General features: G+C 37.4%; 1 protein-coding gene across 9 annotated transcripts in view; it reads right to left on the minus strand.

The window, feature by feature from the left end:
* Positions 1 to 24,878, minus strand: part of THRB (thyroid hormone receptor beta) — a 375,214-nt gene that overhangs the window by 281,444 nt on the left and 68,892 nt on the right. The gene's annotated exons all lie outside the window — the stretch shown is intronic.

The raw sequence follows: 24,878 nt of genomic DNA on the forward strand, positions 1-24,878 counted from the left end.
CTTGATCTCATGACCCTGAGATCATGACCTGAACCAAACCCAAGAGTTGGATGCTTAGTCAACTGAGCTACCCAGGCACCCCTAGAGTGACTCTTGCTTAAGGAAATACTCACAATAGTAAAAAGTTGGAAATAACCTAAATATTCATCAATACAGGAACAAAGGGATAAATAAAACACAGCAGTTAAAATATATGAACTAGGGGGGCGCCTGCGTGGCTCATAAAAAAAAAATCTAAAAAAAAACTATGAATTAGATCTATATGTATCAACCTAGATCTATCTCAAAAACACAATGGCACGGTGATGGGTATTAAGGAGGGCACGTATTACGTGGAGCACTGGGTATTATAGGCAAACAATGAATCATGGAACATTACATCAAAAATGAAGGATGTACTATATGGTGACTAACATATAATAAAAAATTTAAAAAAACCATAACGGCATAATGCTACATGCAAAAAATCTTGGTCAAAGCACACATACACGATGGAATTATTTATGTAAAATTTTAAAATTGTTTGTTTTTTCCCCCACATTGATATTTGCACTGGTGGTGCAAAATCAGTGGTGAGTAAACCTGTGGCCACATCACATGGATCTCGGCAGCGGCTCCAGTCACATAAATAGTCATTGTGCCTTTCACTGCACGCGCATTACAGTCTGACCCAAACCAGAAAAGCCAGTTTCATTCAAGAGTGTCTTTAATGAAGTAATAAAAATGATTTTACTTAACTCTCAACACTAGAACACTTTAAAAAGTATTCTGAGCGACACAATAGTATGAATATAGCCCTTCTGTTGCACATGAAAGTATGATGATTGAATTGAGACCCGAACTACCTGCTTTCTTCATAGAACATCAGTTTTTAATTAAAAGAATGAGTAAGAGACAAATTATGGTTATTCAGACTTGGGTGTTTGGCCCACTTTTTCTCAAAAGTGAATGAAGGAAACAACTGGCAGCAATTTTTGTCAATGATAAAATTTCAAGCTTTCAAATGAAAATTAGAATTTTGGAAAACTTCTATCCACCACAGAGGGCTTGACAGTTTCCTAATATCTAAAGACCTTTCTGAGATCAGTGGAGACGTAGTAAATAGAATCTTGAATATTGTATGATAAAGTGTATCTACATCTGGAAGATCTGCATTACTCATTGAACCAATTTTTCCTAAATGGTCAGTGCATGATGTTACACGACCATGCATGAGTAAAATATCCACTCAAAGTGTAAGATAAATGAATAGATTTCAGTGTGATGAAATACAAAAAGTTCAGTGATATGATTTTAGATTCTACCTTACAACTACCTGTTTAGAAACTACCAGTCGGTAGGGCGCTTAGGTGGCTCAGTTGGTTAAGTGTCTGCCTTTGACTTAGGTCACGATCCCAGAGTCCTGGGATCAAGCCCCACATCGGGTTCCCTGCTCAGTGAGGAGCCTGCTTCTCCCTCTCCCTCCGCCTGCTGCTACCCCTGCTTGTGGTCTCTCACTCTCTCAAATAAATAGATAAAATCTTAAGGAAAAAAAAAAGAAACTACCACTTGTTGAATTTGGATGTACTATCAAAGCAGAAATTTTGGTTATCAGGAAAGGCTATTAAGATACGTTTCCCTTTTCCAACTACATAACTGTTTGTTGGTGAAGTATATGAAGAAAATCAATCTTCAAACAGAATGAATTCAGAAGCAGGTATGAGAATCCAGTTGTCTTCTTTCAGGCAAGACATTAAGTTTTAAAACAATGTCACTCTTCTCAATAATTTCTTTGCCTTTAGAAAATGTAGTTGTCAAAAAATATTTTTTATGTTAACACATAAAGAGTTTATATTGCTGTTTTAAATGAATTACAAATATTTTAAATGTTTCTGTTTTAATTTCTAATGTGGTAAATATAAACATTAACACACAAAAGTTCTTTGGGGAATCTCAATACTTTTTAGGAATGAGCTCAAACAGTTTGAAAACTGCCAATGGAGGGAGAGGACACACAGAACCTCTTATATTATTTTCTACACTTTTCCCTATGTATGTAACTAAAGACAAAAGAGTAAAAAAGCCTACCAGCAGGTTATAAGGATATGCAAGAGCCTAAATCCTTAACAAACCTAAGAATTATCATTAAAGGAACAAACCTTGTGAATTTGAGAGTAAAAAAATGTTACGTCATGATTTTAATTTGTCCCTCTTTCATTATGTGAGTTTGAACGATTTTACATATTTTACCGTTGATGTTAATTCTTTTTGTGGGTTGTCCTATTTGTATTCATTTATTTACTTGTTCTTTCAACATATATTTGTTGAACATTTTATATATACCATCTTACTTCTAGGTAGACCTGGCATATAGCTGTGAACAAGTCCTAGAAAGTCTACTGCAGGAGTTGGCACACTGTGATCTATGGGCCAACTTTGTCCCACTTTCTATTTTTGTCAATAAAGTTTTCTTTATGCATTGTCTATGGCTGCTTTTGTACTACAAGGGCAGAGTTGAGTAATTGTAACAGAACTGTGGTGCCTGCAAAGCCAGAAGTATTTACTATTTGTCCTTTACAGAAAAGGTTTGCTGGCCTTTGGTCTTGTGGATTCTATAGGACTGCTATCTCTTTCCTTCATATTTCTAAGACTGCTTTATATATTAAAAAAAAAAAAAAAAGTCTCGGGATGCCTGGGTGGCTCAATCGGTTAAGTGCCTGCCTTTGGCTCAGGTCATGATCTCAGGGTCTGGAGATCAAGTCCCGCATGGGACTCCTTGCTCAGTAGGGAGCCTGCTTCTCCCTCTACCTGCCACTCCCCCTGCTTGTGCTCTCTCTCTCTCTGACAAATAAATATATAAAATCTTTAAAAAAAAAATCTTGTCTTGCAGATATCTTCCCATCATCTTTATAGTCTGTTAATTTTGTTTGTGATTTTTCTTCATTGCATACAGTATCACATTTTTTGATGAAACTTGATCAAATCTTTTAATATAATTATTCTTAACCTTTTGGGAGCGTTGATTTTTAAATAAGTTATTGGTTATTTTGGCTTTTCAATTTATTTTGCATGAATTTTTAGATTATTTTGTCACATTATCGCAAGACTCCCTTGGTGATTCTGATTCCAGATGCATTCAGTTGTTGGATCACATTGGGGAGAATTTAATGCCTAAAATATTGATTCTTTTTGTTGAGGAGTACAGAATATTTCCCTGTTAAATCTCATCTTCTTCCAAATTATTTAATTTTTTTTTCAAGACAGTCTTACACATTTTTTTGGTAGTCTTATCCATTTATTTTTATAGTTAGTCCTAGTAATTTTTATTTTAGGGCTGCTATTGTGATATGTGGGTTTTTCTGTTTATTTTTAAATTGATTATAGCTAATAAGTACTTTATTTTTCTATATTTATTTTTGTAAGGAGTATAGTGAAAAATTTTGTAATACTAAAATCTTGACCATTCTAATAGCTTTTTTTTTTCAGTTGGTTCTCTTATATTTTCAATAGAGACGAATGGTGATTTTTTTTACTTCCCCTTTCCAATCACCTTATCTAATTTTTTCCTTGACAATAAATTTGCAATCCTCCTGTTTCTCAGTTTAATGAAAATACATATATAGCATTTTACAATTGCAAAATTTAATCTTTGTTTCAAATAAATAACTCCATCATTTTAAGTAGACTTCTATGTTTCATTAAGAAATTTCATCAGCAATGTATATTAAATCAAGTTCTTTTCAAACATAGACATGATAAAGTTTTTCTCATTTAACCTATTAATAAGATGAATTATAACAATAGACTAATAGTAAAATTTCTTATGTCCTTAAGAACCAATTGTTTGATTACGTTTTGTTATTGTTTTTATGTCTTGCTAGATTGAATTTGCTCATATATTACTTGAGGTTTTTCAACCTATAAGGTTGATTTATAAGGTTTTGGTGTCACCTTTGCTGGGATTGCCCTCTACTATAAAAGGAATTGGAACAGTCACATCTTTGTTCTACTCCTATAATAGTTTACAGCTGTTAAGATTATAAATTTACACAAATTATGTCAAAAAAGGGGTACATAGAATGAAGATCATGAGAATGAGATATGGTACAAATTTCCTGCATTAAATAATCTAGAGAGTTGTTATAATCAGGCAGTTAAAAATAGCAACAATAATAATAGAGTCAGATTTAGATCTTAATTTCTTGTTAAATGAGGGCAATTGTGAGGTGCCTTTCACCCCTCCACATAACTACTTGTAGATAAAGCAATAAAGTTCTCCTGTAAGCAGTGAATTAACACTTCTTCTAGGTCTATGAGAATAGCCATGGATTGAGACCAACTACAGAGTTTAATCCATGATATTAACACATCCGAAGAAAGAAAAGGTCAACCCTTGGAGTATGACCACTTTAGATAAACTGAACTCAGAGAAAACAAACTTTGGCAGTGGGAGCTGGGGGCTGTCAGCAGGGAGGGGACAGAGAATCCAAGAGTTCTAAACATCCAGTTACCAAAATTGTGTTCCATAGTGGTGGTACAGGCATTTCCTCAGGCCTCACCATGCCCTAGAGAAAATGTCCTTCAGGATTATGGCCTTTGCTGATTCCATGTACACCAGCAACTTTTGGCTTACGAGTTCTGCAATCTATGCTGATTGTAGAAAAGTTAGAGGAAGCGCCTAGATCTGCAGATCAAGAACATTTTTTCTGCTAGGAAACATCATCCCTCTGTTTTCATGCAAGATTCATTCCAATGGGTATCTCCATGGGACATGTATGTAATACTAGACCCACTAACTGAAACTGCTCTTCTTTCTTTCTGATTTGAAATGTTATTAAATTAGTGTGGCATTTTTAGCTGGATAATTTCAAATACATTCTAATTTATAAAAGAATAAAATAATTTGCTACCTTTAGTAGTTTGAGCATTAGAAACAAAAAACATACAACATACCTCACTGTTCACAACTACCTATCCATGTGGATCTGGACCCTCTAACGGGACAGTTGAGAACTGTTGGGCTGGATAATTCCAATGGCATTTCCATTCCATGAATCTATCAGCCATTCCATCTAACATGATATAAGAGGATTTCTTAAAGGAGTTATCATTTGGCATCCATTCACTTTTCCCTGAGGTTATCTTTTGTCCATTAACCAAAGGTATCAAAGGATCCTGAAAAAATTCTAATTCTCATTCTTGGTGAAGTTTGCTACTGATGAATAGCTATTCTATCCTTAGCTCTCATAAAGGAATTCATGGATAATAGTATATTGAAAATATTTGACCCAAGTTATTTGTATCAGTAAGGCCCATCTCTAAAGCTATGAGTTTTCCATGTGATTTAAAATATGTCATCTTTAAAAAAATACAGATAGAATGAAATCCTAAGAGAATAAAAATGAATACAATGAGTATTCTGCCAAACTGAACTATATAAATTTGTTGATACTATTTTTTTGCTGAGTAATAGATATATTTTGATCTATAGGACAGAAACATCAAATACCAGCAATTTTATCTAACCCATCTCAACCATTAAAGGTTCATCAGCTTATTTTCTCTTATAGAGTAGAAATGTATCCATCAATTTACCAATGTCAAGAAAATCAGACTGAAACAAACTGGTCTTATTTTTTTTCTCAATTATTGAAACATAATGCTTCTGGGAAGGAAATGACATTTGTTTTATGATTTTCTGTCATTTGGCTTCTCTTCCCGCATCATGCTGAACGAAACAATATTGTACCATTCTGCTGTTGTGATTACACCAAATTTCGACATATGCTTTGTATTTGGCTCTAAGTGCCACTGTGTCACCGGGTTCACGCTTGGCTCCAAACTTGAGTGTGTGTGTGAGCTTGTGTGCAATCGCATTTGGGCATTTGTTTCCTGATAACAGAAACCCAAGCATATGTTTGAGACCAAGCATCCCTTTCCTTTTGACACATTTTCTGTGATTAGATTCATTAAGAAATTCAACAACAGCATTAAAAATTAGAGGGGGTGTGTATCTGTAAACATCAACTGTGGTTATGGCAAAGACCTTTATGTCAACTGAAATATGTCTTTGGGAGCCATAATCCAACCTACAAGACACATTTTTATTTACTTTATAGCACAGTTCAAATCATTATGGAAGAAAAAAAAAAACCTTTCCCATAAAGAAAATAAAGATGGTGAAATAACATGGCTTATTTGAACATCAAACTATCCTCTATAAAAATGTCAGCCTAACTGGATTACTTCCATCAATGCTGCAAAAATAGAATCAGCAAATGAGACTTTGATGCTGGTGGCTGAAAAAAAATTTTTTTGGTATTTCATTCTTGTGGTTTATGAGGTTACTAAAACTCTCGATGTAATTATGGCTTGAAACTTTCTATCATTATTTTATTTATAGTCTTCTAAAGGAAGTGGTGTAAATTGCATTCTTTAAAATATCATCGAACATGTTTTAAGTGCCCAAAAATGTCATAGGGAGTGAAATACAATTACACAAAACATGAACAAGTTTCTGGCTACAAATTTAAGACCCATGAATACCAGAGGGATGAAGCCCCAACTATAAGTGAAATTAGCACGGACAAGATACATTCTGTAAGAATTCAGGTTGGGTGACATGAAAGATATTTGGGTATCATTTTCAGTTATTTGTTTTAAATAAAATGTGATAAGAGAAATAAAATCATAGTGTTTTTAGAAATAAAAAATAATACAAATCTTTGTGAGAATGTATAATGAGAATAGTAAAAATATCTGGCGTATGTCATAAGACCATTGTAAAAAATCAAATTAAATAATCTATGAAAGCACTTTGCACAGTACCTGACACATAGAAATGCTAGATAAATATTAGAATTTTTAGAAAGAGAATATCATGCATATTGAAACGAGATTCTGAATATAGCACTGATGGTAACAGAGAGGCAGTTGGGAAAATGTGGTCCTCATGCAGCTGCAACTGTAGGAATCAATTAAAAAAACACCACATGTTCCTGATTTCATTGATTAAAAAGCAATTCATGAAAACATCTGTAGACATCCTTGCATTCAAGGCTCAATTTGTTTGGCTTGTCCACTGCTATTCATTTAGGACTCAATATGTTTAGCAGACCTTTGATGAGGTGAAGTAAATATCAGGTTCTAAAAGCTATTTTCTCTATGGGCTACTAGAGTTGATTGCATTTTGATGAATACATTGTGAATGGAAGAGCTTGAAATTGGACATCCATTCATCATCAGAATATAATACTGACATTGTTGAAAATTCCTATGGATCTCTTGGTAAGTCAGAAGAAAAATTCAGGCACCAATGAGAAAGGAAAACCATTATATAAATGATATTTAGCTCCCAAAACTCCCTACTTGGAGACTGTGGCCTGAGAGTGGATGAGTATGATCTGAATTCAAAGACCAGAGGAAAATGCAAAGAAGTGTATCTTAATGCTGGAACTGAGTATGTAAACCAAACTGGCTGACATTCACCTGCATCCATTATTATCTAGACAGTTTAACAGGAACAATGCAAATATTCTAAAAGCAGAATTAAGTCCAATCTTTTCATGAAAAGGCAGAAGTTGAGAGTGATATTTCCATGGATGTTACATTTTATACAAAACAAAAATTAGTATTAGGGAAATTGCTGCCAGGGATCCCTGTTAATACCCCTCTGCCCACAGTATTAAATGCAAGTAAAATTCAGTTTCCATTTTAATGCTATAAAAGTCTTTTCATTCCAAGGAAAAATTGCCTGATTTAGCTATTATATTGACATAGTAGCAGACATATTTATAATGACCTATCCCTCTAAGTGCATGATTAGAAAATAATTTCACGAGCAGATAAAATGTACTTAACTTTAAATATATGGTCAAAATTGCAAATTTGAAAACAAAAATAAAAGTTGCTTAATGCCTTTCAAAATTGCAGTTGTCTTATTCATTGTTTTGCAAAAAAAATTAGAATAAAGTCTCTGCCTCATTGATCTACATTGGCTATAAAGGCAGCACCGATTTACAGCGTACTCCTCATTTTGTGTTTCTGCAGTGAATTGGTGTAGGAATATAACACGGATGGGCCATCATCATCAATAAGATGTGACCTTTGCTTGTCCAGGCTAAATGGTCCTGGGAGTGCTGAGTCGGCAACATTCTCTGTTCTCATGTTCTTTTGGCCATTGGCTGCGAGTGGTGGCAGGGGTTAGCAGTTCAATCTGCTGCTGTGAAGCTGGGTTTTTCTTCTGTGAAGCTAATTGAAACTGCAACATTGGCCTCATTATCATCTTGTAAAACCCCTCTGAACTAACTAGCTCAGACAGCCATGGTTATATGCTAAAATCAAAGGCAAGATGATTCAAAGAATTATGGGCTTAGAGTTTGAGCCATTTTCTAAGTATCAAAAAATACAAGATTAAAACTCAGGGCATAATTTCATTTACCTATACCAATATGATTATCAAACTGACAGCTTTTCAAATTTACCATCGACATAAGCTAAGGAGGGAGAGGTGAACCAAAAGAGATTTCTGAGATGTTTTAGTTTGAACAGGGGTAATGTCACTCTTTTTCCTATGGTCATGTTTAAGTCACATGGCCAAGCAGAATGCCCTAGAGTTGATTTTTTTCAAGGCAATGACAGTGAATCATTGTGCAAATAATCGGTTTGCCTTATGTTCAACCTGATTGTATTACTATTATAAATAATAATAATAATAATAAAAGTTAAATAAATTTATTATGCTGCATGCTGTCTAACTACCTTGATCTAAATTAATAGTTTTCAATGGGGGTGATTCTGTCCCCAAACGGACATTTGGCAATATCTGGAGACACTTTTGATTGTCACAACTGGGGTGGGGAGGGAATGGGGTTATTGGTAACTAGCGGGAAATGCTGCCAAACATCCTACACTGAAGAGGACACAGCACAGCATTATTTAACCCCAAATGTCAACAGTGCCAAGGCTGAAAAACCCTGATCTAAATAACCAAATCAGATTGCAGGGATCTGGATTCTGGTCCGTTGAGTACTATCTGATCATTATAGTGGCTGAGGTTGAAGAAAAAAAAAAAAAAGCAACTCAGCATGCTAAAAGAGTATTTATCAAATAGTTTAACAGTTTCAAGGACATTTCTAAACACAATATATCATCTGGCAATGAGTTTGGGGATAGAGTAAAAGCAGGAGAGGGGAAAATGTGAGCATTTATATATAGAGAGAGTACTCCATCATAATGAGTCAAAAAAAGATGTGCTAATTAATAGCAATAAAAGCTGATATAAATTATTGGCAGGATAATCTGTATGCTAGCCAGGTTGCTCTTAAAACATGCAAAAACAACATTGTATTTAAGCAAAAGAGACAAATGATAACTTCATGCCCTGATTTACCTGTATATTAAAATATATCTTAACATTTCAATATCAATCTCTCATATTGGTCAAAAATAGATTAATGGAATAGAATAAAGGTCCTCCAAACAGCCCCCCAGTTTATACAAGAACCTTAAAAAAATGATAAAGGAACCATCGCGAATCAACACTAAAGAGTTGGGATTATTCAATAAGAGTGATTTTTAGATAATCATTTAATTCTTTAGGAGTTTGGAAAAACATAGTTATGATCTCAACCTCTCTCCACTTAGCAAAATTAAAATATGGATGCATTAAAGAGTTACCGAAAAGGAAAAATTATAAGAAAATTAGATATAGTTATAATAGATATCTGCTCTCTGAATGTGGGAAAATTTTCTTAAATCCTCCTACTTTGGCAGTACAATGTCCTCAATACAATGTCTCTATGTCAAGGGATTTTACACTTCTGTATATCAAAGTCCCCAGTTCTCAAAACTTAGCAAAATACAAAAGCAAATCACGGACTCAGAAAAACATTCACAACACAAATTTTAAAGTGTCAGTATTTTCAACTGTATGGAGTTCATATAAAATCATTTAAAAAAAAGGCTACCCAATTAAGCAGAGGACACAAAAGATTTAAGAAGGAAATCTATTTAGATTAAAACATATAGGAAACCATCTCATTTCATTACAAATATAAATTAAAATACCATTTTCTACTTATGAATTTGCCCCCAAAAGTTTTACTTTAAATAGGAAGGAGCAGTTAAAGAGGCTCTCTTACTTACAGGTAGAATGTAAGTTGGTACTAAGCTTCTGGAAAATATGCAAAGAAGTTCATATTTATAGCTTTTGGCTCACTGAACTCACTTGGGGAGGGGTGGTGAATCTCAAAATATAAGAAAAAAAACAGACTTACACACTACGATGCTTACTGCAGTCTTATTTTAAATAAGAAATTTCTCCTGAATGTCTTCTTTCATGTTCAGTGGTTGAAATGTGTTCAATAGTTAATCGTGATGGATCCATTCATGTGGCAAACGTTTTGTGACCATTTGTAATGATATTTACAAAAGAATCTTAATAAAATGGGAACACGTTTGTATTATAATATGAAGTTAAGAAGTTGTTTATGGTAGGTGTAAGTGGCCCCCCAAAAGATATGTCCATGTCCTAATCTGCAGAAACTGTGAATATTCTCTTATATGACAAATGAGTGAATATTATTTTATATGGCAAAAACCATGCTAAAGTGAGGAATCTTGAGAGGAGGAGCTTATCCTGGATTATGCAGGTGGGTCCTAAATATAGTCACATGTTTCCCTGTAAGAAGCAGCGGAGGGAGTTTCTACACAGACACTCAGAAGAGAAGGTGATACGAAGACAGAGACAGAAGTTGGAATGACGCAGCCTCCAGCCAAGGAATGCTGGCAATTACCAGAAACTGGAAGAAGCCAAGAATAGAATCTTTGTGAGAGCACCTGAAAGGAACAACGCCCTGCTGACACCTTGATTTTGGACTTGCAGTCTCCAGAAACGGGAGAGGATAAATTTCTGTTGTTTCAACCCACCAAGTTTACAATAACTTGTTTTAGCAGCCACAGGAAACTTATACAGTAGGTTTATGTTTAATCTTTTAAGAAACTACCTAACACTTTCCTGAAGTGGTTGTAACCATTTATATTCCCACCAGCAGAGTAGGAGGGACTCTGTTTTTCCACATGCTCTCCAGCACTCGGTATGGTCAGTCTTGCCATCTTAGCCATTCTGATAGGAGTGCAGTGGTGTTTCACTCTGGTTTCCATTTGCGCTTCTCGAATGACTAATAATGTGGAGCTCCTTTTCACGTACTTATTTGCCATCTGTATATCTTCTTTGGTGAAGTGTGTGTTCAAATCTTTTGCCTGTTTCTATTTTGGGTTGCCTGTTTTCTTATTATTGAGCTTTGAGTGTTCCTTATGTATTTTGAATACACCTATCATATGACCCAGCCATTCCACTCCTAGGTATTTACCCAAGAAAAATGAAGGCATAAATCCATACAAAGATTTGTACACTAATGTACATAGACATTTTATTTATGGATGCCCCAAACTGGAAATAACCTAAATATTCATCAACAGGTGAATGGATAAAATATATTATGGTATCCATACAATGGAATACTACTTGGCCATAAATGTTAATAAATTATTAGTACATGAAATCTCAAATAATTTCATTAAGTGATAGAAGCCAGACAACAAACTTAATACATAATGTATGAATCCACAGTTCCAGAAAAGGAAAACTAACCTATAGTGAGTGATAGAGAGCAGATCCATGGTTGCCTAGGGACGTGGGCACTGGGGAGAATGGATAACAGAGGGACAAGAGAAACCTTTGGGGGTGATGATAAGTTCATCATCTTGACTATGATGAAAATTTCCAGGTATATACATACATCAAAATTTATCAAACTGTATACTTTAAATATTTACAGATCATTGTATGTCAATTATACCTCAAGAAAGGTGTTTAAAAAAGTTGTTCGATCTCTCTATGCCTCTTCCTCATCTGTAAAAGGGGAGTTATAGATTCTACCCCATAGGGTTGTTTAGAGAATTAAATTTGAGTAAAGTTTGCAAATCACTCTATTCGCAGTCTCACACACAATAAGTACTTAAAATGTTAGCAATATTTTTGTAAAAATGGTACATAAACTTTTCATACTGAGATCCCAGTATGCTAAAAATATGCTTAGAGAAAAGAGAAATATTCCAAGATTATAAAAGCTATTTGATTTGAATTGAAGATTGACAGAAAAAGGAATTAGGGGATGATTTTGTTTTTCTAAGTTTCCTTTATTTTCTAGATTTTCTACAATGAGTACATCATGTTTTTATCCAGTAAAAAAGTTTAAGAAATAATAATAATCCCCTGACAACACAAAAGGCTGAACAAATCAAATGGCACAGAGCATATCTGTTTCCTGCCCACTTTAACACCCTGGCATCCCTGGAAACTTCCAAACGGTGAGTCCAACTTGGAGAGAGCAGTAGCAGCATGTAACTTCTGGGATGATCGAACAAACCTGGCTATGCTCAGCTGCAAGGGTGAGACCCTCATTGGTCCTAAGTTGGATTCTAGTACTAAATTAAGAAAGCCATAGCTGGAAGAGTCAAAAAAGAGGTGGGATGAAGAAGAGGAGTAGGAAGACTTCTAGCAGCAACCCTGCCAGGATGTAGCTGGGGGTACTTGTCTCATCTGGTTGCTTCAGAGGAAAGACACCCTTTACAGATGGAAAGCACCACCCTAAACTACCACCACTGCAGTTCTCATCCATCATCTCTCGTTTGGATGACTTGGGTTGCATCTTAACTGCTCTTCCTCTTTCCAACCACATTCCTCTCCATTCTATAGTCAGTGTTTATACACACAGAACTCATGCATTTTTCTCTGGCCTGTTTAAAATCCTTCAGTGACTCTCCATAACCCTTTTAAGATAAGGTTGCCCTCCTCCCCCCCATTCTCAACACGGCCCATGTGGCCCTGGGTAAATAGCTTCCTCCCTCTCCAGCCTCATCTTGTTCCACTCTTTCTTGTTTTCTCCCTCTGTACTCCTGCCCCACTAGGCTTTTCAGACCCTTCAAGTTCCTTTGGTCCTTCCTATCTCAGTACTGTCATATCATCCTTGCTTCTTATCGTTAAATCTTCCCTCCCTATTGCTTCTTATTTACCAATTTCCTTTCCAGTAAAGGTTCAGCTGAACAAGGAAGTCTGACATCTCATTGCTATACTCTTCTATAATACTTTTTGCTAAAATTCAGTTAATTGGTCAATGGGTCTTCCTGGCTGGTGAGCAATCTGAGCAAATGTCTGATTTGTTCAAAGCAGTATCCTCTAAACATAGAATTGCAGTCACTTATTACTGATGGTTAAAAAGGGGCTATTCCAGATTCTCTGACAAAAGTATCATGGTAGAGAAGAAAGACTATCAAATCACTAGGACACTCGCTTGCCTGTGTTAGCCTTGAGCAAGTCATTTCCTTCTGGTTTTGAAATAAATATTTATAAGACGGGCCTAAATTAACCGCTAGGTCTTCTCTAGATCTAAAATGTGATTGGATGAGATTGAGGTCATGTCCCAATGAGTTAGTATGATTTCTTGAGCAAATTAGTGCCCCCTAGTGTTCTGAGTTCAACCAGCAAATAATAATCTAATGGTATAGAAAACTAGAGCAGTTATCAACAACAATTTGTCATTCATTGCTTAGAAGCTAAAGTGTCAAAATGATGAGCTTCAGTTATTAGCTATTTATAAAGTTTTGTTCCACCTACAAATACCCTTTGCTTTTATCATTCTTTTGCACACAATAAATCAATAAGAATCCCCAAAGAATGGGTAGCTTCAGTTTTGGTCACTTTTGAATTGACTATGCACACTCACTTCGCAGAGTGCACTGGGAAGAAAGAACATGGGGGGCGCCTGGGTGGCTCAGTCATTAAGCGTCTGCCTTCGGCTCAGGGCGTGATCCCGGAGTCCTGGGATCGAGCCCCACATCGGGCTCCTCCGCTGGGAGCCTGCTTCTTCCTCTCCTACTCCCCCTGCTTGTGTTTCCTCTCTCATTGGCTGTCTCTCTCTGTCAAATAAATAAATAAAATCTTAAAAAAAAAAAAAAAAAAAAAAAAAAGAACATGGAAAAGGGATGTTTGGAGCCATCTCTGGACCAACCTAAGTACAAAAAACATATTACCAGCTATTTTTTAAAATCTCTGTTTCACACTTGCCTTGGACCTTTATGGTAATTGCATTTTAAGATACATCTCAAATGGTAGGAAGTAGTAAAGCACTTGGATAAGCAAATGGAAACACTAAATTCCAACTCCACCTTGAAAACAATGGCACTGGTGCTGAGAAGGAATTCAAGGAAGATACTGCATGAAGCAACCACGAAAATGCATCTTTATTAAGAGAAAACAAATGTTTCCAGAAATGAAAGCTGACTGTTGCCTGAAAATCTTTTATCTTGATTCAGGAGACAGTAAATAATCACTCTCAGGGTAAGTATGTCAAGTTTACTTTGAGTAAGTCAGTCCAACAGAAGCCCAAAGTTAATGGTGAGAACTTCTTTGCTGTCCTTCTTCCGCTAAATGAACAGCACGTATCTGTATCTAGAAGCTCTACAACACAAGCAAGGGAGAACAGACTTGAACAATCATGTGACAACTCAGGCCAGATAATTCAGAAAAAATTAAATAAGCAAAAGCTTTTTCTTGACCATCTAGACAAAGCCACATTACATGATGTTAAGAAACAAATACACAAACAAAAAATGTTCTTTCAAGGTATGCTTCAGTGTGCCTAGAGAATTCCGTTTTGAATACTACCTTCCATAATACCTAATCATGCCACAGCCATATAATCTCTGATACTAAATTATTAGTTGGGGGCAAATATGAAACAGTCAGCCCTTCAGCTGTGTTCTGGGTATGGATGCAATATATTGGAAGGAAAATAAATAAATAAAAACAAAGATTTCCATGAGTATTATATCACCAGTGACATTTATAAATGGTATCCATTTTGGTAGAAAGAGTGATTTGTTCCATAGCTGTGTTAGCCAAAAAACATGTCTAAAATGAAGTGGCATCTGTGGAAACCCATCCCCAAAAAGCTTGAATAAATGTGTTCAAGAGCAAAGTATTTTCTATGGTATTGTGGAGGGAAAATTCTCCATAGATCTTTCAAGTTTCTGCATGTCTTGTAAGAGAGACACTGACTGGCTTTGTTCCAGACTAGTTTCTCAAGGATGTTAGCACAGACTTGGAAGGTAGAGACAATCTCTTGTTGCATCAAAGGCCAGGCATGCTTACAGTCCATTAGAAAATGTTTGGGTTCCCTAAACTCAGGATTCCTTGTAGTAAGCAACTCACTGCATGTTCAGGCGTCACTTGGACCTCTACAGCACCTTGTAGGAATTGGGACTCAGGGAACAGGCACCAAAAAATGTTGATATTCTGGCACTGCTAGTGTGGTGAATAGCAAATTCTTCTTTATCTCAGACCCAACAGTGTCATGTTTTCTGCCCCCATTCATTCACAGTGACAGGCTTTTAGCCTGCAGTAGGGGAAAAACCTCAGATCCTCACAGTTCTTGTCATGCAAGAGTCTCATAAAGGATGAGTTTTGATTCTGAAGGACTGACTCTGAAGTTCACTTAGTGTTCTTTAACCAAGTTAACTGTTTCCGCCTAATTTCAGATAAATATTTGTCTCTCGGAGGAAAAGGCCTGGTTCCTAGTACTACAGAAGCTGTTTTGTTACTGGTACTATTACTGGGGCAAATTTTTAAGGAATTAAATGAAACATGTAATTCAAAGAGAAAAAAAAATCAGTCCAAGAAATCCAAACCATAAGGTATTAAGTATATTATTAATTGTTATATCACAAAATAAATATTTGTTTCAAATTAAGGGACTCCAGAAGTCCAGAACGATGGGAATAGAATTAGAAAATTTAGGGGCGCCTGGGTGGCACAACGGTTAAGCGTCTGCCTTCAGCTCAGGGCGTGATCCCAGCATTATGGGATCGAGCCCCACATCAGGCTCCTCCGCTACGAGCCTGCTTCTTCCTCTCCCACTCCCCCTGCTTGTGTTCCCTCTCTCGCTGGCTGTCTCTATCTCTGTCAAATAAATAAATAAAATCTTTAAAAAAAAAAAAAAGAAAAAAGAAAATTCAAACATTTTTCAGGTATCTTGTGCCTTTGCTATGGAAATGCCAAATGGGCAAGATGGATTTTTAATATGCTCCTACCTAACTTACTAGTAAGATAGTTGATACCTAATGACTTTAGTTTCTGAATCAATAATCTGGAATCATGTTTCAAAAAGTATAAATATGCATTCATAGTGGTCATGGAATGGAATATTTGAAATCAAAATTGTTTCAGAAAAATTTGTTACATAATGTAATTGTACTGGGTATTCAAACACACCATTGTAAAATTCCAGGTCAATTATCTTGAGGTGCATAAAAAAACATGAATGAGGCTGCCTTACAGAAATATATTTTTCATATTTTTTTCCAAGTGCTTTCAGATAGATTTTAGGATCTGTAAAGAGTAGATACACAAAGGAGACAAGGTTACAAGTTTAGAAGAGACGAGATATGCAAACCCAGAGAGGTCAGAGTCCGCTATCCAGAAGTCACAGAAAGTAGATTAAGTAGCCAACAGAAGTTTTCCCAGAGTTACATGTGTAATTGGACTGCTGATGAGATGAAGAAATCTTCAAGGTCTCAGGGTCTCCCACATTTCACTGGGAGCTGCCTTTTGGGAACTGTACCTACGTGTAAGAGGAAGTGCTAATGAACAGTGAAAAGGATTAACAGGAGAACAAGAACAAGTATCTGTTAACTTTATCAAGTGTTCTGTTTATCAAATACTAACCCAGGTGTTTCACAGGTGCTTCGTTAACCTCACAGGACTCTGCTTCACAACAGCCTGATGCTTTGCCCTAATTCTACAACCTATTAACCTATTAACCTATAACCTATGAGCCTCATCTGACCATAAGGGAACCGTCCAGGCAGGAAGGGATAAAGTGGAGTTTTTCAAATTCTGATACTGACACCACTTGGGTTGTTTAAAATGCAGATTCCTAGGCGCCACTCAGGACCTACTGAATCGATCTTTTTAGGCAAGGCCAGGACTCTGCATTCTAATAAGCCTCCCAATGGAACTGGATAAGGGAATGAGTTTTGAGACTCAGTGGGCTAGACAGAGTTAATTTCTATAGAGAAGTTCATATTGCTCTACTTTGCTCTGAATGCAATGTTTTTGAACACAGGCTCAATTTGACCCCCAATTCCTTTTAAATAAGAAAGAAGATAACATTTCTTTTGCCTCAGAAAGAAAAAGTAGTTTCATGAGCTCAAAGGGCACTTCTAAACTCTACTTTTTCTTTTGCATATTTATACTTCATTGATTCCTTTTGTAAGCCAAACACACACACATACATATCTGATTGGATGCTCCCCAAAATTGAAGTGGCATATTAATAAAGTACATTTTCTATAGCTGTTTAAGAATGAATTCATTAAATATGTATCACTGTGTGTTTATGCAAGCAGGCTTGAGAGAACACACTGATTATAATAAATAAGAAAGGACAGAATGTCAATGTCATGATGCATTATCCCCGTCTGGCCTCTAATTTTGGAACTCCAGAAAAAGTACTTAAATTTTTGAACTTCTTGACTTTAGAAGGTGGTTGAAGATGAGGAGCTTATGGGGAGGTTTCCCATAAAGGAAGGTTTCCTGTGTTGGGTTCAGTTTACAAAGTATGTCACCAGGAATTCAGCCATTTCCTCCTATGAGGCAAAGATTTCTCCCATCCTCTCCACTAGTCTGCCAGAATTAAACTAAAATCCTTAAGTCCTGGATGGCAAACTCACCAAGGACTGAATTGCCAATTATCTGCATAAATGGATGAACAATAGGGATGGAAATTCACCTACTAACTCTTACTTAACCATCTGTTGTTTAGAGTCTACCTAAGTGAAAGCACTTTATCCTTTGCTTGGCATGTCTTCCCCATTTGGAACCTATCTGGAATACTTGTATTCATCCTTCAAAACCAAACTCTCATGTCTTCTCATCAGTAAAGTTCCCTCACCTCTGTTTCTAGAGACAGAGTGAATTGGCACTTTATATTTCTATGGCATCTAGATCAGGTCCACAAGCTTGTGAGCAGCCACAGGGCAAGGACCACAGGCTGATTCATAAAGATAGTCTCAAGCTTAAAATATTTTTGTTGAATCAATTAATTAAGGTATACTGTGGGATTGTCTAACTTTAGGGAAACAAACAAACAAACAAAAAAATGGCTCCCTCAGGGAGAATCTCTGGACTCCAAGCTAATTCTAGAGGCTAGTGATGTTATTTGTAGAACACTTTTGTCTTTCTGATAAAACTTTCCCCATGTATGAGCAACTGAGTCTCAGGGAAATTAATACATGCCCTCACTGGAAAATGATTCCACATTAAAGTAACAATATTGATTATCTACACATCAAAAGGGAAAGTCACTTTCAGCCTCGGCCCCTCTCCATGGATGCCATTGAGTGCTTAATACTTGCCAGCTCCTCATATGCATTGTCCTTGTTAACTCTTACCACCACCAACCTGTGCCCCTGGTTGTGTTGATTCTATCATTATCCAGCCTCACAAATGAGGAAACAGGGATCTAGAGGAATTGAGTAAGTTATCCAGAATCGCAGGACTAGTTAAGTGGTAGAGTCAGAGTCAAACTGAGGTTACCTGGCCCAAGCCCGTGTCCTTTCAGAAATACTGTCCTGCTCTTATGTGACTGCCTGTTCAAGTTGGAATACTTTCTCCAGTGGCCTCTGAGTATTTGTCCAACACCTTCCCTTTTCTTCCCTGCTGTCACTCATGTCAATTTATTGTTATCTAATTATCTCTTAGAAATTGGCCATTCTTTTTTTTTTAAAGATTTTATTTATTTATTTGAGAGAGAGAGAGAGCACAAGCAGGGCAGAGGGGCAAAGCAGAAGGACAGAGGGAGAGGGAGAAGCAAAGCAGGCTCCCCACCGAGCAGGGAGCCTGACATGGGGCTTGATCCCAGCGCTCTGGGATCATGACCAGAGACGAAGGTAAATGCTTAAATGATAGCCTTCCAGGTGCCCCAGAAGTTGGCTATTCTAAAATAGATTCCACCCCTCAATATTTGTTGTAGTCTTCTGCAATCCTGTTCCCCTCCATGGTTTGCATGTTGATATGTACACACACACACACACACACACACACACACACACCCCAAAGACATGGGAATTTAAAAAAAAGACATATTTCTGTGACCTCATCCAAGATTATTGGCTTGAGTAAGCTACAACTATGAGACTTAAAAAAAAAAAAGACTTTTTATTTGCCCTTAAGTTTTATTTAGATCCCCCACAACTATTACTGAAGAATTTACTTAATCAAGCTGTATATTTATAACCCACGACTGAATTCTAGCACCATTTGCAAAGTGACTTCTTAGTTGAGATTATGATGTGCTATATGAAAATATTGCCAGTTTTAAAAATGTAATTTTTCATACCCAATCTTATCAGGCAATGATTCTGCCAACCTCAACACACACACACACACACACACACACACACACACACACACACACCAATCACTGAGGACACTGAAAATGCAGATTTCTGGGTTTTATCCATCCAAAGATTTTGATGAAGTAAATCTTGAATGCAGCCCAGAAAACTGTACTTTAAACAAGCTAGCTAGGTGATTCTGATGCAAGTATTTTGTGATCCACATTCTGAAAGATCAAGAGAAAATCCACGTTTTTCACTTATATAAGCCAATGCCCTAAATTTTTTAGAATCTTCTTAACCAGCTTCTGGGACTACACTTTTTTCATAGTTAAAACAAAGTTAACACTGACAGAAATGGTTGTTCAGTCAGTTATTTCCATATTTCTGCAAAGTCTGCCCTGAACTAGTGATGGCAAATATCTAATAGGTGGGATATGAACCACATCTATCACCCTCCATACATCCATTGCCCACGACAGACATCATTTATCAGTCATGGCATTCTTGATGGCTGAGCCTGCACCCATGACTATGAAACCACTCGCAATCAATTCTAGAGCAATAGCTAGGACATGGCCATCAGGTCCTTGCTCAAAGGGCACTGAAATAGAAAGGAAGCATTAGAGTTAAATCATGATTGAGAAATACTAGTGAATTTCAGCAAACGTCCTGCACCACCTCTCCCAGCTTTCTGGCATGCTCACTGCTAGTGCAGGCAAGCAACCTGGCTACTGGAGGCAGATAGAGCCAAGGGCCCACAAACAGGGTGAGGAAGCCAGCCCACTCAAGCAACCTTTGGTGTACTGGGATAGAAGGTTCTTCCTCTCTTCTCTTTCCTTTCCTTCCTCTAGCTTAAGGACCTCCTCTAAATGGAAAGCCAATAGGGCTTCCTACTTAAAGTTCTAGTTTTGTTGAACCTTTTTACCAAAACTGTAGGATCATCCTTTTCAATTAATAATAGTTGACACTTAGAGAAGTCAAATGACTTACCCAATGATATTTAAAGTCAAAAGTAGAATTCAGGTCTCTGGACTCCTAGTTTACTGCTACGCATAAATTTAAGAACATTGATGCAATTGGCTTATAAAAATAGCACTGTATAGTCAGGCTTTTGCCCAGTAATTCTGATATCACTCTTGATCACATTAACATATCATAGTTTCTATCTTTGAGAACCTCTCGTTAGGCCAGGCTCAATGAGGGATAAGTTAATATGTTTCGCAGCTGGCAACTCTGTCTTATTGTAAACTACACACTTTTAATCACAGTTCCATCTATATTCTGCAGAGATATAAAATCACCTCATAATAGCACACGTGTGAAGAGCAGGTTTTTTTTTTCTCAACCATGGAGCAGCCAGGAGGGGTTAAAAGTACAACACTGAAGTCAGACACATCTGGGCTTGAATCCCAGCTCCACCTCTACCCAGCTGTGTGACCTTTAGTGAAGTACATTCTGAAAGATCAAGAGAAAATCCACGTTTTTCACTTATGTAAGACTCAACCTCTCTGAGAATCTGTTTCCTCATCCATAAAATAATGAACTCATTTACCTCCTAGAGTTGTTCTGGAGAAGAAATTAATTAAGGGATATAAAAATGACATGGGTACACGCCGGGCATATAAGAGGTGCTCAGCACATTTTAGTTGCCTCTCCCTTTAGTTTCTTGATACCTGTTAGAAATAAGGTAGTCTGCTCTCTTTCATCCTTTCTCTCACTTTAGTGTTTCCCAGGACTGACTACATTTGCAAGGCCCAGTGGAAAATGAAAAGGAAGGATCACTTGTTCCAAAGTCATTAGGAATTTTGAGATGGCGCCAGCAGCCCAGTACATCGAGCATGGGGCCCTCCTGAGCACACATATGCCCACAGAGCCCGTCCTGGCTACCACACTATCTCTCTGCAGAACCTTTTCTCATCTTCTCTTTGGCCTTGATTAGCCAGTGCTGAGACTCCAGGTCATGGGAAGCCACAGGCTCAAGAGTTAGTTCGATTTAAATCCTGGATCCACTACTTAGTCTCTAATGAAGCTTCAGCAAGTCAATGATCTCTGTAAGGCTTGTTCCTTCCCTGTAAGGGGGTCTAATAAGAGCGTGTTCCTCATAGGGCCCAGGTGCAGGTTAAATGAGATTAAAGCAGGAAAAGACACTACCCCAGGACCTAACCCTGGGGACTCCAACGTTGGCGGTTGTTCTAATGTCTTTCTTTCCTTCATATAGCTCCCGAATCTTCAGGCTTTGCTGATCCAGTCGAGTCATATTTATGATAATTTCCACAGCAAGGGCTCCTCAGAGCCCTGCCCCAGCACCCATGCCACAGAGCAAAAACGAGCAGAATTTACAACCTTAATGATTTTAATGGGCAATTCAGAATGAAGCCCAGTGAATTATAACCAAAAATGATGATGAGGCTCTTAATAAAATGTATGAAAGTAAAATATCTAAAGTTCGTAGAGTTGTTTTGTTTTCCATTACTTTTCCAACTCCTTCTCTACACACTGTCCACGTAGTACCATCTACATTTTACAGGTTCTTGTAACTGAGCTTACAAGACATTTAGTGATTTGCCTGAAGATTCCTGCTTCTTGAATTATCTGAAGACTCCTGCTTGTTTGGTTTCGAATCCAGTGCTCCTTCTGCCCCCATCAACAAAAATATGGTTAAAGCAGCATTTATGTGTCTGTCTCTTCTATTCCTGAGTATAATTGTTTTACTGCTTCAACTGACAATGATCATAACAATAATTTCGTGTGGGTTTTGAAAAAGGAAGAAATGGAACAAGTTAGTAAATAACTCATTTCACATTTAAGTAAATTTGGGGGCCTTGGCCAGTGTTATGAAGCTTGAAATTCTCTCTGTAATTTATAATCACACAGACCGCTGTCAAAATGTTCATAAAAAGTTGACATTTAGGAAACTTGGTGACATGGATGGATAATTGCCCAAAGACTCATGAGTGAAAAATTGTGATAATTTGAACTTGGGATGGGATATATATTTTATCTGTGCAGTGATTCTGGAAGAACTGTCATTTTCCAACCCTGTTTTGGAGGTGGCACAGTGAGATGGAAGCACACGTGCTAGCCCTCCACTGCTTGCCTTCAAACTTTATGCGAGAAACAAACTTCTTTTTACTGCACTGTTATTTTGGGTTTTTGATACTTGCAGCTGAAACTAATCCTGATACAGCCACTCTCCTCAATTTCCTCCCCAGATGCAAACTTGTATTTTTGACTTTTTTATGACAAAATGGGAGCTAAAAGAGCGATGCGCATGAGTTCGCCATCCTTTTAGCTGCTGCTGAAGAATTTTTACCTCTCAGGCCTCCATTGAACTTACTTTTGGGACATAACCATATTGGTGGGTTCTCCTTGGAAGAGTTAGGGCCTCACATCTCAACCTCCTCCAGGATCCAATGGTGAAGGAGTGGTCTCTGAGATGGCCACCATCATTCTTTTCCTTCCCCATATGCACATGCCCACTCCTACCCTTTGAACAGGTAGGGTCAGTTTCCCCTCCCTTTGAATTTTGGGGTAACCTTGTAACTTGTAATGCGGAAGAAGTGGTATGCCGGCTCCTGGGACTTCCTAGCCCTAGACTTAAGAGGATTGGAGGCTTTTTCTTCTTCCCTCTTGGAAACCAGCTTCCATGTGAGAGGCCTGACTACCCGCAAACCACCACACTGTGAGAAAGCACAAATGAGCTACGAGGAGAAGTCACATGAGAAGCACTAGGTCGCCTGATAACTGAGTAAAACCTCCTTGGCATTTCTAGCCCAGCCCAGTCATACTGAACCAGGCTGAATGATTGACCCCCAACCAATGTCAAAGGGAGAAAAAACTGCCCACTCAACTCCCTCTGAAGTCCTGACCCATAGAATTGTGAGAAAGAGTAAATCACTGTTATTTGAAGACACTGAGTTGTGGGTAGTTTGTCATACAACAATACGTAGCTGAAATAGCTCACGAAGGGTGATGTGGAGCAGAAAGGAGAACATTTAGGAGGGAAAGAAAGGATTGGTGAGAAAAAATTTCTTTGCTACTGGTTTTGCCTGGCTCCCAATGCCTTAGCTTTGGGATTTTTGAAAAGGGAGACCTAACAACCATTATTTCCATAGCAAAATAAATTCTGCATTCCCCAGAAGTAATCTTTGATGCACATTTGGAACACAACTTGTTCGGAAGCTGGCAACTTAATCCACTTCAACATTCATTCCTGACCTTCATGTGGCATAAATATCAATGTTCATTTATGTGTCAGACTATTGCTTTGTATGTAAGGCAGATATGAAATACTAGGTTGGTACTGAGCAATTTGAAGGAGCTAAGTCACCGTGCTTATATAACCGTCTGCATATTGTATCTAGTGTAGTGCATCATGCATGATTATGGGTAATTTTATGTTAATTAATGCTTGTTATGGCAAGCTGTTTATTGAATCTCGTTTCATCCTAAAAGAAAAAATGAATACCTAGGTACATATGACCTACTCGAAGAAAGCCTTTATTTACCTCATAACAAAAGATTCTTGAAGGAAAGTTCTCTGTTTCAATCCAGCAGAAGACAAAATATTTAAATAAAGAAATTTTGTAAAAGTGCTTTCCAGGGATAGTCTAGCATGTCAATGGAGAATCATTTTACTAAAACTGCCTGCTTTGTTACTAAGGATTTTCTTTTTTTTTTTTTTAAAGATTTTATTTATTTATTCGACAGAGATAGAGACAGCCAGCGAGAGAGGGAACACAAGCAGGGGGAGTGGGAGAGGAAGAAGCAGGCTCATAGTGGAGGAGCCTGACGTGGGGCTCGATCCCGTAACGCTGGGATCACGCCCTGAGCCGAAGGCAGACGCTTAACCGCTGTGCCACCCAGGCGCCCCACGTTACTCAGGATTTTCAATTTATAGTTCAGTTAGTTTAAGACAGAGGGCTTCAGCTTTTTAAATTTGGAAATTAATATAGTATCAAGATGGTGGCTTGAAAGTGGTGTTGAGCAGTGGTTCTCAACCATGGCTGACCACTGGAAGAACTTAGAATCCTTCCACTCTAACCCCTAGAAATTTAACCCGACTGTTCTAGGGTAGACACCACGCACCAGGATTTATTTTTAATGTTCTCTAGATGATTCTAATGTTCACCTAAGGTTGAAAACATGGTTGAAACAATTTAGGCTTTGGAATCAGCCTTGGGTTTGAATTCCAACCACCACTAGTCAATAACCTTGGGCAAGTGGCAAAATCATCCTAAGGCTCTATGTCAGTAGTTCTCAAAGTGGGGTCCCTCAATAAGCAGCATCCGCAATATCTAGGACACTTCTGGGAAATGGAAATTCTCAGGCCTCATTCACACCTACTGAATCACAAAGTATAGGGGTGGGGCCCAGCCTCCAAAAGATTTTGCCACAGGCAACTGTTTGAGAACCACTGAATTAAAAGGGCTAATGAC

This window comes from Ursus arctos, unplaced genomic scaffold (genome assembly GCF_023065955.2).
Source record: "Ursus arctos isolate Adak ecotype North America unplaced genomic scaffold, UrsArc2.0 scaffold_20, whole genome shotgun sequence".
NCBI classification, from domain to species: domain Eukaryota; kingdom Metazoa; phylum Chordata; class Mammalia; order Carnivora; family Ursidae; genus Ursus; species Ursus arctos.